Consider the following 6,000-nt stretch of genomic DNA (forward strand, 5'->3'; position numbering starts at 1 on the left):
AGTGCATGGGCTTAGGGCTACTGCATAGTTATTCTATTTCTGAACAGCTTTTTATACTCATATTGATTATAACTTTAAATATTTTTGGAAGATATAATCGGACTGTGAGACTAAAAGAAATGGGGTTTCACCCTGTTGATGCCGCTTTATTACCATGTAGTCAATGAATGAAACAGGTGCAAAGCCTGTGTTTCAGGCCGAAGGAGATTCTGATACATATAAGGTACTGTCCTTGTCCACAAGCAAATAACAAATCAGAGCTGGTGGTACAGATGGGAAAGAGGCGGAAAGATACCACAAAAACAGTTAAGACATGTACATTTTTATTCACTGAACACATATTTATTGTGTATTTCATTCCAGACACTGTTCTAGTTATTGAGAATATAGTATTAAATAAGACAGATGGCTGGGCATGGTGGCTCATGCTTGTAATCTCAGCACTTTGAGAGACTGAGGCATGCAAATCGCTTGAGCCCAGGAGTTCGAGACCAGCCCGGGCAACATGGCAAAAACCCATGTATACAAAAAAAATATTAAAAAGCTAGCCAGGCAAGGTGGCACCTCTTGTTCCAGCTACTCGGGAGGCTGAAGCAAAAGAGTCACTTGAGCCTAGGAGGTCAAAGCTACAGTGAGCCATGATAGTACCACTGCACTCCAGCCTGGGTGACAGAGTGAGACCTTGTTTAAAAAAAAAAAAAAGACAATATCCCTTTCCTCCTGGGTTTACATTGTAGTACAGAAAACAGACAAATAAAAATAAATAATTTTAGCTACTCAAATGTACTGTAACTAGTTAAATAGTGCTATATAATATGCTTCCATGTGTCATAAAAACAATGAGGAAGCTATTTCTTTATATGACATAGAACTCTTCACTGATCCAAAATAATTCCCAAGATGGATTAAGTAAGAAAAAAATCAAGGTGCAGAAGATAATTTAGAATATGTTAACATTAAAAGAAAATAAGGGCCAGGCACAGTGGCTCACGCCTATAATCCTAACACTTTGGGAGGCCGAGGTGGGTGAATCATGAGGTCAGGAGTCCTCAAGACCAGCCTGGGCAATACGGTGAAACCCCGTCTCTACTAAAATACGAAAAATTAGTCAGCCATGGTGGCATGCGCCTGTAAACCCAGCTACTCGGGAGGCTGAGGCAGGAGAATCACTTGAACCTGGGAGGTGGAGGTTGCAGTGAGCTGAGATTGGGCCACTGCACTCCAGCCTGGGCAACAGAGCAAGACTCTGCCTCAAAAAAAAAAAAAAAAAAAGAGAAAAGAAAATAAGGATAAGACTACATATTTGCTTGTATATGCCTGCACAACTGCTGACTGACATTAGTTGTCTCTAGATTGACAGATGAATTGCTTGAGAGACAGAAACACTGTGTGCACTCTTTTAGCTTCTGATTTGTGAACTTATATAAATGTATTGCCGGGGTCGGGTGCAGTGGCTCACGCCTGTAATCCCAGCACTTTGGGAGGCCGAGGCAGGTGGATCACCTGAGGTCAGGAGTTCAAGACCAGCCTGGTCAACATGGTGAAACCCCGTCTCTACTAAAAATACAAAAATTAGCCAGGTGTGGTGGCCTATAATTTCAGTTACTTGGGAGGCTGAGGCAGGAGAATCGCTTGAACCCAGGAGGCGGAGGTTGCAATGAGCCGAGATTGCACCATTGCCCTCCAGCCTGGGCAAAAGAGCAAAACTTCGTCTGAAAAATAAATAATAATAATTAATTAATTTTTTAAAAATATTGCCTAATGACTTTTCAAATAGAAAGACAGGGTGAGAGTGAAGTAGTGACAGAGAGAATAAATAATTCTTTTTTTTCTTGAGACGGAGTCTTGCTCTGTCACCAGGCTGGAGTGCAGTGGAGCAATCTCGGCTCACTGCAACCTCTGCCTCCTGGGTTCAAGTGACTCTCCTGCCTCAGCCTCCCAAGTAGCTGGGACTACATGTGCACACCACCACGCTTGGCTAACTTTTTGTATTTTAGTACAGACAAGGTTTCACCATGTTGGCCAAGATGGTCTCGATCCCTTGACCTGGTGTTCTGCCTGCCTTGGCCTCCCAAAGTTCTGGGATTATAGGCATGAGCCACTGTGCCGGGCCCAGAATAAATAATTCTTTCACAATTAGTTTTATTTTATTTTACTTGAGACAGGGTCTCCTGTGTCGCCCAGACTGGAGTGCAGTGTCACGATCTTGGCTCACAGCAACCTCGACCTCCCCGTGTTTAGGTGGTCCTACCTGTCCCTCCCAAGTACCTGACTACAGGGACGCACCACCATGCCCGGGTAATTTTTGTATTTTTTGTAGACACAGCGTTTCACCATGTTGCAGGCTGGTCTCGAACTCCTGGGCCCAAATAATCTGCCCGCTGTGGCCTCCCAAAGTGCTGGATTATAGGCATGAGCAACCGTGCCCAATCCAATTAGTTTTATTTTAAAAGGGACTAGAGAAATGGGGATAGCAGGTAGGCTCAATGTGGGGAGGAGGCAGTGGCAGGTAGTTTTTTTCAAGTTGGACAATATTATAACATGTTTGTATACTGATAGAAATAATAAATTTAGAGGAAAAAAAGTGGATAATACCAGAGAAAGGACAGTTACCCTTTGTGAATAGGGAAGTGAGGATGGAACCCAGTGCTTAAGAGAGGCCTCAGTTAGGAACATGAACATATACCATATGTAACAGGAGGGAGAGGGTGCAAAATTCATCAGTATAGGAGCAGACAGTTAGTAGATGTGATGTTGGGAACAGGCAGCTATTTTCTTCTTATTGCTTCTATTATATCATTGAATAAACAGCAAGCTGAAAGTAGAGCACAGTAAACAGCAGCTAGTAGATGTGATAGTGGGAACATGCAGATATTCTCTTATTACTTCTATTATATCATTAAATAAATAGCAAGCTGAAATTGGAGTGCAGTAAACAGATGTTGGGGTTAGTAGAAAGAGAAGACAGTATGGAGATAGTTGCTTAGGAGAATAAGAGCAGGAATAAACTAAGGAAGTGTACTAGTTCTGTTAGGACATACATTTAATGTGAGACTAGTCAGCATAGGGTTGTATTTTTATCAAATTCAGCTGCTTGAGTATAATTTCAGAGCGGGTGGAAAGTTGTATTTAATCAAGCCTCAGGTATTGCTGGTGAGAATGATGAGGGAGGAGAGGGGCAAAGAAGTTCAAAATAGGTGCAAGGGAGTATCTACAGTGATGAATCAAAGAATCAAAACCAAATAAGAAGCTTGGCTGTCTAGCTCCCACCAAACCAACATTCCTACAGAAAATGCTGGAAAATATATATAAAAAGAGCTACCTAAAGGCACTAGAAAGGGAATAAACCAGGAAGAAATTGAAAGGGAGTCAACATTTGGAAGAAGATATCAAAAAGTGAATTTCCTGCTCTTGAAGGAACTGAAGCAGGTTCCAACTGGCAACGAGAGCTAAAACTAAAGTAGAAAATCACTGCCTTACCAGCTTGAAGAACCAGAAAACAGATTACAGACAAGCTCAGCTGCTAGAAAGTTAGTAGGGATACTCTGGAAAGGATGAGCCAGCGCAGGAGAGCCCCAATTTGTGTTTAAATTCTGCTCATATCTCTGGTTGGTCCATGAACCACATACAAGGGTCAGAACCCAAGCAAGACTAAGGTTAAAGGAGCTGAACTGAACTAGTTACTTGTGTTGCTCCACATTCTTTAGAAGCATGAGGCTCCTTCTGAAATTGTTTGGTTGCTGTATGTTTGGACTGTCTTCAGTGGAAAGCATACTCGGTGAGAAACAGGACTTGGTGCAATTTTTAGTAGTCATATTGACCCAAACGGAATCACAAAATTCACGTGTCAGCCAGGCACAATGGCTCACACCTGTAATCCCAGCACTTTGGGAGGCCGAGGCTGGCGGATCATGAGGTCAGGAGTTTGAAACCAGCCTGGCCAACATAGTGAAACCCTGCTTCTACTAAAAATACAAAAATTAGCCAGGTGTGGTGGCACACACCTGTAGTCCCAGCTACTCGGGAGGCTGAGGCAGGAGAATCACTTGAACCCAGGAAGCAGAGGTTGCAGTGAGTTGAGATTGCCCCACTGCACTCCAGCTTGGGTGACAGAGCAAGACTTTGTCTCAAGAAAACAAAACAAAACAAAATACACATGTCTGCTGGTTAACTTGGGTATTCCTTTCTGTTAACGGTGTAATCCTCTTCCTTTTTTCTCCACCATCTCCCCCATATTTACACATACAACATTGAATGTAAGTATTGTGGCTCGTGTACTACAAAAAAGCAGCCAACATACGTTAAATGTGTTCATTGTCCCCAGCACAAACAGCCCTGAGACTCCTGACTAGGAAACAAAATAAGATTAAGGTCAAAGATACATTAACTTTGCATTCTTCAAGGTGTCCTCTCAGCTCTCATATACCGGAGTTTACTGTTTGCCTTAGCAGCCCAGGCTACAAGAGCACATATGTGTGCTGAGTAAGAGAGAGAATCCCATCAGCAGCCAGCCTGGGTGACGAGCACAGATCCCAGAAAACAGACTCATTCTCTTCTCTTCTCAGACTTTAAATGGCAGATAAGTTTCTTTTCTGTCCTGCGTGCAGAGAGGATGTCTCCCAGCACAGACAAAAGAATGATGACATACATTGGAGGAACTCAAATCACACCCCTGATGTTTAATTGGAGCAGAGGTATCAAAAAAGTTGTGAACAAGTGTTTTTTGTTTTTTGTTTTTTTTTTTTTCATTTTTCTGAAGCTTTCAGTTGGGGTTCACTCTATGCTCCCAAACGGTGCTGAGAGCTACTATTATCCTGTCAATCTCTTCTTGCTTTGCCCCAGATGTTCACACAGCTTACTTTCTCACTTCCCTCAGGTTTCTGCTCAGATATCTCCTTATCAGAGAGATCTTTCTTTCTCTCTTTTTAAAAAATTGTGTCAAAATTTACATAACACTGACCACCTTAACCATTTTAAGTGTGCAGATAAGTGGTATTAAGCACATACACACTTGTTGTACAACCATCACCACCATTCATTTCCAGAGTTTCTTTCATCCTGCAAAACTGAAATTTACCTATTACATACTAACTCCTTCATTTCCCCCTACCTCTAGTCCCTGGCAACTTCCCTTCTACCTTTTATTTTTTTTTTTTGAGATGGAAACTCCCTCTGTTGCCCAGGCTGGAGTGCCGTGGCATAATCTTGGTTCACGGCAACCTCCCTCTCCTGGGTTCAAGCGATTCTCCTCCCTTGGTCTCCCAAACTGGGATTACAGGCGCCCGCCATGATGCCTGGCTACGTTTTTTTCATATTTTTAGTAGAGACAGGGTTTCACCACGTTGGCCAGGCTGACCTTGAACTCCTGACCTCAAGTGATCCTCCTGCCTCAGCCTCCCGAGTAGCTGGGACGACAGGCGTCCACCACCACGCCCAGCTAATTTTTTGTGTTTTTAGTAGAGACAGAGTTTCACCATGTTAGCCAGCATGGTCTCTATCTCCTGACCTCGTGATCCACCCGCCTTGGCCTCCCAAAGTGCTGGGATTACAGGTGTGAGCCACCACACCCAGCCTTTTATTTATTTTTTTTTTTTGAGATGGAAACTCCCTCTGTTGCCCAGGCTGGAGTGCCGTGGCATAATCTTGGTTCACGGCAACCTCCCTCTCCTGGGTTCAAGCGATTCTCCTCCCTTGGTCTCCCAAACTGGGATTACAGGCGCCCGCCATGATGCCTGGCTACGTTTTTTTCATATTTTTAGTAGAGACAGGGTTTCACCACGTTGGCCAGGCTGACCTTGAACTCCTGACCTCAAGTGATCCTCCTGCCTCAGCCTTCCAAAGTGCTGGGATTACAAGCGTGAGCTACCGCACCTGGCCTACTTTTTGTCTCAATGATAGATGTTTCTGGACCACTATCCTATATAAATTAATAGTACTCTTTCTGGCCGGGCACGGTGTCTCAAGCCTGTAATCCCAGCACTTTGGGAGGCCGAGACAGGC

At 43.6% G+C, this 6,000-nt stretch overlaps 1 protein-coding gene across 1 annotated transcript in view; it reads right to left on the reverse strand.

The window, feature by feature from the left end:
* HACE1 (HECT domain and ankyrin repeat containing E3 ubiquitin protein ligase 1) overlaps positions 1-6,000 on the reverse strand; it is a 218,603-nt gene that overhangs the window by 150,234 nt on the left and 62,369 nt on the right.

This window comes from Rhinopithecus bieti, unplaced genomic scaffold (assembly GCF_001698545.2).
Source record: "Rhinopithecus bieti isolate Rb0 unplaced genomic scaffold, ASM169854v2 scaffold_10614, whole genome shotgun sequence".
Classification (NCBI taxonomy): Eukaryota; Metazoa; Chordata; class Mammalia; order Primates; family Cercopithecidae; genus Rhinopithecus; species Rhinopithecus bieti.